Consider the following 14,674-nt stretch of genomic DNA (forward strand, 5'->3'; position numbering starts at 1 on the left):
AAAACAACACAATGGTTTGTTTCTGTGATACGATGTGTGTAACACGTGTTTGAAATAATTCACTGGTAACTCTAGAGTAAATAAAGTCAGAATGGAAAGGGTAAAAAAATGAAGAATGACAATGAGTAGTTGGGAAATTGGATGTAAAATAGGTGCATGTGAGAAAAAGAAGACTAGTGGAAAACGGCTGGTGGCTCTTGTCATGAAAGGAAAAGTCTAAGCAAAATAATTTTTAGAGGAGCGACATAAGTGTCTAGTAAGATTTATCACATGGCTCTAATATCAAAGGTTGCTGAATATCAAAGGTTGTTGTTTTGTTGTTTCTGGACTGTCCAAGTCCTAAAAGGTATACTTATATGCGTAAAATGTCTTCCTTCCTTCCTCCTTCCTTCCTTCCTTCCTTCCTTCCTTCCTTCCTTCCTTCCTTCCTTCCTTCCTTCCTTCTTTCCTCACTCCCTCTTTCCCTCCCTTCCTTCCTCCCTCTTTCTTTCTTTCTTTGCACCCAATGTAGAAGAAAGTATATCAAAATATGAATGGTGTTAAAAGTTCTGGTGAAGACACAATCTTTACCCTTTAAAAAAAATAACTGTTTTATTGATAATGATGGATTTCTATCATAATACATTTTGAAATTATACAAATAAATACCAGGGTTACTTATGTTGCTTTATTGTATACTAACCTATCTGTGAACCTGCACATATTTCATATCAACAAAATACATTGAATTCTATCACATGTAATGGGAAGGGAGACACAAGGATTAATAGTAGCACTTAATTCATATTCTAATGGGGAGAAGATCATGAAAATACTCATACCATAAACCAGATTGAAATTGGTGAAGCACATGAAAAAAAAAAAAAAGCAATGTGTTCTGGTAATTCAGAAAGAACTGCTTATTGTAACTTGGGGAATGCTTCATATAGGAAGGGGCAGCAAACTGCCTTTCATTTTCATTTATTCAATTTGTCTCCTTTGGAATCCTTTCTCCATTTATATTTCTCCTTTTGGAGCCCAATTTTGAAAATACCCTTTTTTAGCACTGGTAGGAGTGCTTAGGAAGACTTCATTACCTTTCTCTATTGTCACCAGTATCTAATCAGGATTATGAGTAGGAAAAACTAGTAGGCAATTCCACCCCATATGCCTTTTGCCTCTTTCTAATGTACTGTGTAAATGCTAATGATCAAGAACACTTCTGAGTTTAGAAAAAATTAAAATGGCAAGAAATTTAAAGGGAAAATTATGTAAAATTGATGAGAAAATGAGAAGTGTTAATCATCACCCCTTAACTCAAAGCCCTGAATTGAATATTACACATGTTAGGAACCAGGTGAATCTCCTGAAAGGATAGCCAGGCATGTACAGTAGTCCACTCTAACCTGTGGTTTCAGTTATCTGCAGTCAAGGGTGGGTCTGGAAGCAGATCATCTGTCATCAGAAGGTGAATAGGAACCTATCTCTGAATCACAGTGTCTCTGTTATTCACCTTACTTCATCTAGTCACATGGGCATTTTGTCACCTCAAGAAGAATACAGAGTGAATATAATATAAGATATTTTGAGAAAGAGCAAGAGATCACTTTTACATAATTTTTATTACATGTATTGTAAATAATTGTTCTATTTTGTAATGAGTTGTTAATCTCTTATTGTACCTAAGTTTTAAATTAAATGTATATAAGTATGCATGCATAGGAAAAAACAGGATAGGGTTCAGGCATCCAGTGTGGATTTGAAATATATCCTCAGTGAATAAGGGGTGACTACTGTACTTGCAAAGGGATGATTTAGCCATTCATAAAATCAAAACTCAGAGCTGGACTAGAGTGATGTCCTTATTACATTATCCTCAATCCAGGACCAGAGGACACTACTTGTTATTACAAATTTATTATACTGAGATTACATACAAATTATCAACTGCTTACTTGCTTCTAGAGCAGCATTGCCCTAGAATTTGATCCAGGATTTTTATACATCATGTCAGGTTAAAAAAAAAAATGACTAAAATAAAAATGGACCTTTTACCAAGTAGAGTCATAGATTAGATATAATTTGTAAACAACAAGACAATAGGCCTAATAAGGAGTTACTTATGGTAAACCCCACTTCACCCTCTCCATCTGCCTGCCACTCCCCCTGCTTGGTGGCTCTCTCTCTCTCAACTCTCTCTCAAATAAGTAAATAAAATCCTAGAAAAAAAAAAAAAACAGAATTAAAGAGAGGGAAGCTACATAAAAAAGGAATTTCAGAAATGTAATAGTGTCACTTTGTCTTTTGAGAAATACTAAGCTGTGCCTACACTGTCCAGGACTCTCTAGTCTTGGCAAAACACAATAATAGGAGTTGAATGGAGACTCCAAAAGCCACAGAGGTCTGAGAGACACAGGAGTTCTAAGTAGCTAGAGTAAAAAGTTAAAAAAAAAAAAAAGCTTATTTCATATCTAGGACAATCAGTTTACATGCTAGAAAGCCATCCTTTATGAAAGGGCTAGTTCAGGCCTTTATATACTTTATATCTGTTTTAAAATAGCCTAAAAACAAATATTTTTATAAAGATGAACCTGATACATGAGTAAAGGAACTGTCTGTGAGCAAAAACATAGCACTTCTTAAGAAGACTCAAATATCCACAGTAGTCAGCACACAATTAAAAATTAAGAAAAAAAAAGTTTCAATTCCACATGTAAGGAGCTTGGATGTCACCATCCTCTCCTAACAAGTGAAAAGCTTAAACCAAAAAAGTCGCCAGTTCTTTTTATATCCAAAGATGGGAGGATGCAGGGCAAAATGCTGGCACCAAGATTAGGGAGACCTACAAGTGAATACTGGGAGTCACAGCTTTCTGTAGCAGAGTCAAATGAGTCGAAACTTCTGTAAGAACCAAGGCCAGATGAGGAAAAACTGTAATGGACAAATTCCTGGAGGCTCAATGAGGACAAGTCAGTTTATAGTTCTGGTGAGGTATCATCAGAGACTATCCTCAGGGAGGGGAGATACCCAATTCTAGCCCACTCTAGTTATCCCCCATGCAAGAGAGAAGGAAAAACTGAGAAATAATTGTAAAATTCACAGTCCAGAGACATAGACTGACTGAAACAGTGACACTTAATTATAGGACTATAAAACACTTCACCTCCCGTATACCCTACCAACACATTACTAATGGCCTATTCATAACAATTTGTCATGCCCAATACATCATGTCTAGATAACAAGAAAAGAGTTACAAAGCATACCAAATAGCACTCAAAAACAAAACCACAATTTTAATAGACAGAACAAACATCAGAACCAGATGTCGCAGGGATGTTGAAATTAGCAGACAAGGAATTTAGAAAAAGTGCAATTAAGGGTACCTGGATGGCTCAGTCAGTTGAGTGTCCAGCTCTTGATTTTGGCACCAGTCATGATCTCAGGGTCATAGGATTGAACTCTGAGTCACCCCCCCCATGATCAGCAAGGGGTCTGCTTGAGATTTTCACTTCTTCACCTGCCCCTCCCCCTGCTCATGTGCTCTCTCTTGCTCTCTTTTTTTCCTCTCCCTCTCTCAAAAAAAAAAGGAAATCTTAAAAAAAAGTACAAATAATATACTGAGGGCTCTAATGGATAAAGTAGACAACATGCAAGAACAGGTGGGCAATGCAAGCAGAGAAGGAAATACTTTAAAAATACTAAAAATAAATGCTAGACATCAATAATATTTTAACAGAAACAAAATGGACTTATTAGTACACTGAATATAGCTGAAAAAATAATTTCTGAGCTTAAGGTTGTCTCAACAGAAACCTCTGAAAGTGAAAAACAAATATTTATTTATTTATTTATTGAAAAAATATATGCAAGAACCATGGGACAACTATGAGAGGTATACATATGATGAGAGTACCAGAAGGAAAAGAGAGTAAGGAACAGAAGTATATTTGAAATGATAATAAAATAATTTGTTCAAGTTGGGGTAGGATGCCAAACTACAGATCCAAGGAGTTTAGGGAAACTACATATGAAAAAAAAAAAAAAAAAAAAAAAGCAAAACAAACCAACAAAATAAAAACCCTCCCCAACCAATTCTGTACATCCTTTGCAAATTGCAGGAAATCAAAGATAAAAAAAAAAAAAATCCTAAAGCAGTCATGGGGAAAAATAACAACAACAAGGAAATCTTATTTACAGAGGAACAAAGAATACCGTTACATTTGACTTCTTAGAAACTATGCAACCAGAGGAGAGTAGAGTGAAATATCTAAAGCATCAAGAGAAAAAAGCCACAAACCCGGATTTCTGTACCCTGTGAAATTATCCTTCAAAAATGGAACAGAAATGCTTTCTCAGACAAATAAGAATTGAGGGCACTTGTTGCCAGTACATTTGCCTTTTAACAAATGTGAAAAGAAGTTCTCTAGAAATAAAATAATACAGGTCTATATTTAAATTCAGGTCTATATTTAAAAAATAGAAGGACATAAAAAAGAGTAATTGAAAGTAAATCAAAACCTTGATTTAACAGCTAACAGTTTGTTCAAGATAATAGCAAGAAGTACTCAAATACGTGTGCTTTTATATACCATATGTATGTGTGTATATATCCAAAAATATTTGCTTCTGTATGCTTAATGGAATTGAAATGAATGACAGCACTGGTATAAGGAATGAGAGGCAGGGATTAGGATCATTTTGTTACTATAAAGTACTCACCATAACCATACCCATGAATTGGTATAGTGTCATTTGCAAGGACTTGAATTAGTTGTAAATGTACATTATAAATTCTAGGATAATCATGAAATATGTAAAAAATGAAATATAAATCCTTTGCCAAGAAAGAAGAAAAAAATGGAATCATAAAATGCTCAATTGAAACCACAAAAGGTAGAACAAGAATGGAACACATATATAGAAATAATGAACAAGGGCAACAAAAAGAAAACAGTAACAAATATGGTGGATGTTAATTCAACAATATCAGTAATCATTTTGAATGTCAGTGCTCTAAATGCACCATTTAAAAGAAAGAGTTTATAGAGGTTATAAATACAAGACCCAACTGCACATTGTCTGTGAGAAACCCAGTTTAAATATAAAGATACATATGCATTAAAAGTAAATGGCTGGAGAAAAATATATTATGCTAACTCTAGGCCAAAGAAAGCAGAGAGGCTATATGAATATCAGACATCATTTCCGCAAACAGTATTTTGACAAACACCAATAGGGACATTCTTCAATATAACTGACCTGTAGTCTTAAAAATTTCAATGTTAAGAAACAAAGGCTCAAGAACTCTTTTAGATGAAAGGAAGCTAAAAGTATATGGCAACTAAATGTAACTTCTGAACCTTGATTAAATCCTGGACCTGACTGGGGAAAACAAATAGCTATGAAGTACACCATTTTGACAATTGATGAAACATGAATATGGATTGTGGATTAGATAACAGTGTTGTACCAAGGCTATTTTCCTCATTTTAATCATATTGTAGTTATGTAACAGAATACTTTTGTTTTGTTGAGAGAATACTCTCTAAATTAATCTCAAATGTTTCAGAAAAAAATACGCATACACATATACATGCAAACATATACATGAGAGAGAGAGAGACAAAGAAAGAGAAATAGAAAGGAGTAGGGGAGGGAGAGAGAATGATTAGATATAAATAATAGGTAGATCTGGGTAAATGATACGCAGGAGCTTCTTGTACTATTCTTGTATTTTTTTTCCTCAAGTTTTCTAATATATAAGAATGAAAAGTTACAAAAATATGACATTTGTAAAACCATTGAAAATGAGTATGTGAAAAAATGACTAAAAGAAAAATGGGGAGAATTGGTATTATCACTTGCCAAAGCATCACCTTCGGAGACCTTGAGTTTAACAGGGATCCTAGAAGTAGTTTTGTCTTAATCCTCTAATTTCTACATGGGGAATTGAGGCTTAAGGGGATTAAATAAATACTTTAAAGTATAAAATTTATTAGCTGTAGAGCCAGGTTTATGATCTAAATCATTTTACACACAGCCCTATATATCTTTTCCCAATGAAATCTATTGTTTCTTGGGGCACCTGGGTGGCTCAGTGGTTGAGTGTCTGCCTTTGGCTCAGGTCATGATCCTGTGGTCCTGGGATGAGTTCTGCATCTGGCTCCCCAATGGGAGCCTGCTTCTCCCTCTGCCTATATCTCTGCCTCTCTCTGCGTATCTCTTATGAATAAATAAATAGAATTTTAAAAATCTATTGTTTCTTTTCATAAATTAGGCTTAAGTCCTATCAATTGTCTCTTCTCATGCAAATGGAAAGCATCATGTGAAATGCAGAGCAATCAACAGAGTCATCTGTAATTTTCTTCTCATTTACTTGCCTTTCTCAAAGTGCCAGGTGAAATTAGAAAATCCAGAGAAGTGGTGTGATGAGTTTTTTTTTTTTTTTTAGTATATACTGATCTCCATTAATTTTCCATGTTCTCCCACAAAGCTTTTTTATTTATTCTAAAATAAACTTTAATGTGGTATAACAGAATTATCCGTTCTCTCATACTACATGGCAATATTATATGTTTTCAGACATACATGAATATTTCCCCAATACTCAAAAGTAAACAAAGGCTCAAAATATCCATGAAAATAAGGGAGATGGTGGATAAATGCACTTGTATATACAATCACATAATGCAGCATGTGGACTATAACACAATACAGATAGTCACATAACCCACTTAGCTTTATTCTTTCATTTTACTTTATTTCAAACACATTTTAAAAATGAATTTGAAATTTAGACCCTTAAGAAGTCTGTGATATTCTCTCTACTTTGTGAAGTTCAATGGAATTTACATGTTTAACAATTTAAAGATTTAAAAGTAAACCATGACACTTGGATTGAATGAAAATTAAAAGAAAGCACAGACAACTCTACTTATTGTATTACATTTTGGCATTTTATAGTGTGCATGCCTGTTTATTAAAGAATGAAACAGTAACTTTCCAAGAGCAGAAGGCAGAAAAAAATGCAATACAAAATGTAATTCAATTTTAAAGTTATTCTTTGTTGCTTGAGGTGTTCTAAGCCACTCTATAAAATATCACTAAGAAATATTCCTCAATTTGTAACATAAGTAGGTGTAAAAAAAACTATGGAATATAAATGACAAAAACTAAAATTGTGCCCAATTTTTACCTTTTTAAATTTTTAAATAAATTTCATAATTTATGTTTTCCCAGTTGTCCGTTTTCAAAATTCTTACAATTTTCTAGCGGAATGTTCTTATATTTATCTATCTCCATCAATCTGGAGTTTCCTTGCTAATACTCATTTTTATTTTCTTTTTCTCTACATCAGTCTTGTAAAATCATGTCTATATTAATCTTCCTATAAGCATTTTTCTGTTAAGGGGCTTTTTGTTCAGTTGTATTAATCTTCAGCTTATGATTATTAATACCTTTTCTTACATTTATTTTCTATTTTCTCTAAAATCTTCATACAATTATTATTTTAATTTTATCTTCTTATAATTATGGTTATAAAAAAGTATTTATGAGTATCATATAACGTTTTCTTAGTGAAGCTTTTTTCACATACATGATTTAAAAAAAATAAAGAGCAGAAAGAAAACATTGCTTATTTCTTAATTTTTAACTTCTAGTTTAATTGCAAAATGCTCAGAAAATATCACCTATACACAATTTCTGATTTTGGAAATTTTTAGTATTTTCTATCTTGGGTACAAATTAATAGTCTTTTTAAGTAAATATTTCATAAGTATTTGAAGATCAGCTGCTTCTGTTTTTTAGTGCAGTGATCACTTTTATTAATTATACACTGCAAATATCTAGTAGCCTCATTTAATTTTTATGTAAATGATATGATGAGCACTATAAGAGGTATGTAAAAGTCCTAAAAAAATTACAGGTTTGTCAAATACTCTGTTTTAATGAATTTTCCCACTACATAAAGTTATGAATGTTATATTTTTTGGTGGAGTATAATTTCTATGAATGCCAAACATCTCTCCCTGTCTATTTTAAATTTTACTTTAATTTCATATTTATCCAAATTTCATTGATGCTGCTGGAATTTGATTCTAAAACATCTTTGTAATGTCAGTATTTTAAGCCACATTATACTATTATTCATGCTTCCTTTGTAAATTTATAGCTTGATATTTTAACATACTGAGAAAATTTGTTTCTTATTAGACACAGATATTTATCATTCTACTTATTATAAGATGTGATTTTTTTTAACTTAATTTCAAGCATGGTATTTCATGTTAGGGAAAGGCATAGCTCTTTCTTAATTGATGACATATATATTTTTTCTTCATTAGCGTGAACACTATTCTTTTATTATTCAAATGATTACCTAAAAATATTGTAATAATATACTTAAATTTATATTATGTGTGTAGAGAGATGAATTTTATATATGATTTATCTATATAATTATATATATTGCATTTATAATTACATATACAACTTATAATTAGTTACATATATAATTATATATTATATAAATAATTTATAGTTACATGAATACTTACATATATTACATTTGTAATATAATGTATGTACATATATTACATTATATTACATTTGTAATATATGTAATTATATTTATATTATGTATATGTATGTACATATATATGTAAAAGTTCTCCCACTTTAGCCCAAATTAATCAATATCCCTAAGATGTTGTTATGGTAGTTACCTACCCCCACCATCTCCAAAAATTTATTGAAATGGCTTGCAATTTTCATCCCCATAAATAAAATTGTTTTTACTTAGTCCTCTGCATTTTTAGAAAATACTTCATACCATTTGTGAACTTTATAGTTATATTATCAATTATTATAAGCTTAAAGTTATAAATTATAATAGTTTCTTACTCAGATGTTTAGTGATCTTCATATTCTTTATTATTTTTGGTTCATTTATTTGCTTAACTATGTTTTTTGCTTAATTTTCTTCAAGATGTAATTTCTTAATAAAATCATGACTACTAAATCATTACAAGTCTTATGACTCTTGAATTATCACAAGTCTGAAAATGTTATTGGCAGAGATTCTTAGGTTAAGAATAATCAAACCCTTATACTTTATTATGATTGATTTTAGTTGTAAAGATTTATACTATCTCTAACAGATTTAAAGTAATGTTCCCTGCCTAGGTAGTTAGCCCTTCTTTTGCTTAGATCAAATTCAAAGATCTGGGCTCTCAGGATGGGATAATTTAGGGATAACCCTAAAGAAATGCATTCTATGACAGAATAAAATTATTATGATAGTATAAATACAATGCCACAGTGATGGTGAGCATCTATTGGGAGTTTGTGCAAATTATTCAAACAACTGTTATGACTTGGAGAAATGTCTCCAAGTCATAGCGATAGTTTGCCACATGATTCTTTCTAAATAGTAGTCATAACAGTTTTGTTGCCGCATGATTCTTTCTAAATATTTTGCCAGATATGGACTTGAACAGTAGAAGGTAAATTGAGAAGTAAGTCCAGAACAAAGTTTATGTTAGCATACTGTTTATGACCTTGCATGTCTGGCAACCACACTATTCTACATTTTTCTACACATCCTTTTTCAGGTCAACACATCTGTAGAACATTGTCTGAAATAACAGTGATAGATTGAGTGGTATTGCTGTTAGTGTGAAATGGACTGACTATAATGTAATAAATGAGTATCTTAGAAACATTAATCAGTTCACTATTGATAGATATGAAGATAAAGATGTGGAATTAAGGCAAATCTCCTTATATATAAGCAATCAATGGTATGTAACTGAAAACTGTTCTATTTAGAAGCAAATAATGTATAATATTTTAGCCCTAGCAGAAAGTCCAAAAAGATGATGAGTCAAGTGAACATGAAACACATTTTTTTCGGTTAGTTTGTCTATAGACTGATAGATCAGCTCATGAAGAACTCCTGCTACTGAGTTGCAGTATATCACTTATTTTTTCTTCTTTTTCATGTTGCTGTTTCTTAAGCTTATCGTTTAACTGTGAAATGATCATAATTATTGATGTTTTTTTTATTTAAAAAATACATATACTTGCACTATTTACATATTAGTAATGAGCTAAAATTAAATTTTTTAATTTTTAACTGTTATTGCAGTTAATACAATTTAGGTCAGTATTGCAATTGTTCATCAAATAATCACCAAATACATGTGTATTTGATTATTTTATTGAAATATTTTATTATGTAAGCTCAGATCTTAGGTAAAACAAACACAGAAATGAATGGATTAAATGACTAAATTCAACTCTACCATCCTCTAAGAACTTTGAGGCGACACAGGCAACCTAAGTGATATGTAAGTTTAATATGGACACAGCACAAATTAGGAGGAAAGTAACACAGATGATTAAAATCACAAAAATTTGAAACATAAACCTGAGACTATGATGCTTGTTGATTTGTGAGTGACACCGAAATCCTTTAAACAAAAAACGTCTTAACAAAATCAACTGCATGTGTCCTTAAAGGGCCTATAAAAATAGAGGTTTGTGATAATTATCACAGAAAATGAATAAAGAGTTTAAATGCATTAGAGAGTCAACCAGATGTGCACTTGAATTGAAGCTGAAGGTTGCAAGTACCATCATGAACGTAACTGAACAAGATCGGTCTTTGGTCCATCCATTCATTTTCTTTCCTCTGGATAATGTTTACTCTAATTACTTCATCATGACACACAAAGGCCCATGCCACGGATTCCAGGATCAAAATGTTGTTGAAAATAAATAGTTCTACCCACAGAACCATAAGCAATAGCCATGAAGCATCAACTAGCCATGTAATTTATAATTCCAGGTGGTGATGAAAATGACAAAAAAAAATATTGAATGTTAACAGGGGAAGTGAAAATAAGGTTATAGACTCAAGTTTTATTTTCTTTTAGATTTATTGTCTTCTTTTCCAATTTTTTTTCATTCTTTGTGTGTGTTTCTTGAAGGGATCTTTAACTTAATAATCAAAACCAGGTGCAACTGTTTATTATTATTATCAGCTAGTACAGATTAGATATTCACATTTTTCCCATTTTCCACAATATTACCACTGATTGCTCTAGTAGATGTATACCCCAATTGATTGTACATGTATCTTCTATAATGACATGAATAGTAATTTATGATATTGGGTTTTCTATTCCTGAAATTTTGTTAGAAGAAGATAGGATTGTAATGGACCAATTGAGATAACATTAACTGGGCAGCATATAGTTTTGTTAGAATAATAGCCTAATATATCAATCTTCTTTACTTGTCTCCTTAGATTTAATCTTATATGGTTCCTATATACACAATCTAAATATATGGTGTAGAATTTAGACATGCCTAGAAAGCAGGAGGTACTAGACAAAGCCCTGGGTGTCTTTGCTATGGATAGGACAAAGTAAAGAGCTGATACTAGCATTTTACTTTTATTCTCATAAGTTAGAACAGGACAAATTTGATGTAAGTAATTAAGAGGAAAACAGCCCTTCTATCATCTCCTCAAAATTAATTCTCTTCTCTTTCCTCAGGTGCTTTTCTATCACATCCTTGTCACTTTTTTCCTCCCTTTCAACTGCTCTCCTCTTGCTTCTTCCATTTATCTTCTATTATCACCTTGGCTCTAGCAAAGTGCAACATAATTATAATGAAAGAGTGAAGAAAATACGTTCAAATGTCTTGTTTTCTCAATTCATGCTGAACTTGGATTTCTATACCAGATTTAGTGACAAAAAATGGTCTTATGGACAAACACTTCTGTAAAATAAAACAAACATAAACTCTCAGTGCCCACATTGCCTGATTCTGTGTCTATACATTTCGGTAAAGAAATGAATATTTTCTGTGGATGTCTTTCTTGCCTGTTTCTGCCTAATTGAACTATAATTTGCATAGAGACACTAACTTTATTTAATAAAGTGATTGATCATGTCTTTTGCCCATTTCATGATTGGATTGTTTGTTTCTTTGGTGTTGAGTTTAATAAGTTCTTTATAGATCTTGGAAACTAGCCCTTTATCTGATATGTCATTTGCAAATATCTTCTCCCATTCTGTAGGTTGTCTTTGAGTTTTGTTGACTGTATCCTTTGCTGTGCAAAAGCTTCTTATCTTGATGAGGATGGAACTGGAGGGTATTATGCTGAGTGAAGTAAGTCAGTCGGAGAAGGACAAACATTATATGTTCTCATTCATTTGGGGAATATAAATAATAGTGAAAGGGAATATAAGGGAAGGGAGAAGAAATGTGTAGGAAATATCAGAAAGGGAGACAGAACGTAAAGACTGCTAACTCTGGGAAACGAACTAGGGGTGGTAGAAGGGGAGGAGGGCGGGGGGTGGGAGTGAATGGGTGACGGGCACTGGGTGTTATTCTGTATGTTAGTAAATTGAACACCAATAAAAAAAAAAATAAAGTGATTGATAACAACTTATGTACTTAGCAACAAGTGATGACCACGCAGGTAATAGTGTTTTTTGTTTTTGTTTTTTTTTTATAAACTTAAGGAAAATAAGTGACAAATTAATGTCAGATTAACTCAAGGATAAACCTGCCACTTTTAATAATTGATAGTTGTTTACATCAATACTGAGGTGGCTTCCACAAGAGTATGAAACCTTACTTTCAACTATAGCAGTAGAATATACTTATTGTAAATATCTTAGTTTTTATCCTTTTCCTATCTAATAACACATTCTTAAAATATATAGCTTATTTTCGATGAAAGTGTTGAACCTAGGTCTGAAAAATAATTTATAAAGAGAAAAAGAGTGACAAGTGCTATGAAGGTTTTTTTATAACTTCAATGCATATCAACCATACTGAAGATTTTATAAAATAATATTCATTCCTTAGTGGTGATGTGGGAGGGAAAAAGAAGATAGAGGGAGAAGCAGTGGCCTGCAACACTGGAAATTCTGTATATCAAAACAGACAGTGATATGATTAAGTGCCAAATTCAGTGTTGTATGTGTTACAAACACTCTGCCCCAGTTGGGTGAATTTATTGTTTGGGACCCCGTAAGAGTCATGACCTAAATACAGCAGAGACTAAACTTAATGCACTCTGTGTTTTATCATTAAGTCTCCTTTAAAAGAGTAATTTTTGAAACAAAGGAAGGGCAAAATTTGTGAATTATTGAAATATTTGAATTCATACTCAGACTTTTGATTCAGTCTGCTTATCTTTGAAAGCTAAATATGGTGCATATTTGGGTTAAATTTAAATTAATTAAGTAATTAATAAAAGGCTGTTAAACTATACTTTTAAGTATATTTTTAAATCATTGGGAAAAATCTTGACTCATTTTCTGGAGACAGATATTACTATGCCTATCACTAATTCTCCCTTTCTGACATTGCCTGATTCTGGGTAGATTAAATTATGGCTTTACCCTTGGAATGGTCTTAGCATGGGTCTAGTATCCTTCTCAGTTCCTTGATTTATGACTTCTGGCCATATGTGGCTTGGACTAATGGCATGTAATGATCACTGACAGTGTTATCTAAGAATCTAAGAACCTCATGTGATTCTGTGTGGTCCCTTGTGCTTTTGTCACTACTATGAAGAGAGCATGCCCTGGCTGATTTGTTGATCCAAGATGATGAGACACATACAGAACAGACCAGAACCTACAGATCTGCAGTTCCGCCTATCTGAATCCATTCTGGAGTAGATAAACCCCAGCTGAGTCTTATGTTCACAAAGGAATATAGTCAAATTTAGGTAAGGTGCCAAGCTGAGTCTGACCGTGGTTGGCCACCCAAGTGTCAGCATCAACAAGCCTCTTGTTCTTGAGTTAGTTGATTTGAAAATGTGTGTTTTTCTTTGGGCAATACAGCTACTTTTTTTTTTTCCATGGATATTCCCATGTGTTTCTTCTGCCCCTTTTCTGGATTTGGTAACTAAAATTAAATAACTGAGTAAATTATGAAGTATTCCACATGAATTTCTATAGTGTAAGGAAATCACAGTGTGTATCCCACAAATGGTAGACTAATAGATCACATGAATATTTAGGTTCAGTTTATGCAAGGTATTCACAAGAGTAATGCTTTGGGGGTTTTTGTTTTGTTTTGTTTTAAATATTTTATTTATTTATTCATGAAAGACACACACAGATAGAGAAGCAGAGATATAGGCATAGGAAGAAGCAGGCTTCCCACAAAGAGCTTGATGCGGGTAATGATCCTGGAACTCTGGGATCATGACCTGAGCCAAAGGCAGACACTCAACCGCTGAGCCACCCAGGCACCCTGCTTTGGGAATCTTAATGTGTGTTTTTTTAGAGTTACCTACCTTTTTTTTAGTCCAGTCATTGAGAATACTTTTTTTTTTCATTTTTCTTTGTTGCAGGTATAAATAATTAGCGATAGCTCAAAAGCATGCTCTATGAAGTTACCTAAATCTAAACCATTAAGTTTTATTCTCCCTTAAAATCCACTTAAAACACTTCAGTAACTTCCTTTTTCCTGAACAAAACTCTACCTGGAAAAATTCTCCTACATGCTGCTCAATGCTCTCAACACATTTATAACTTGTCAACAATTGCACTTATTTTTGCCTACTCATGTTTCATCCTCTTGAAAGTAAAGATTTTACTGAGTCACCTTCAGAGTGTTACAAAAGTGAATTCACACTAACATTCCCATAAAGTTT

The sequence above is a fragment of the Canis lupus genome, chromosome 33, assembly GCF_003254725.2.
Source record: "Canis lupus dingo isolate Sandy chromosome 33, ASM325472v2, whole genome shotgun sequence".
NCBI classification, from domain to species: Eukaryota; Metazoa; Chordata; class Mammalia; order Carnivora; family Canidae; genus Canis; species Canis lupus.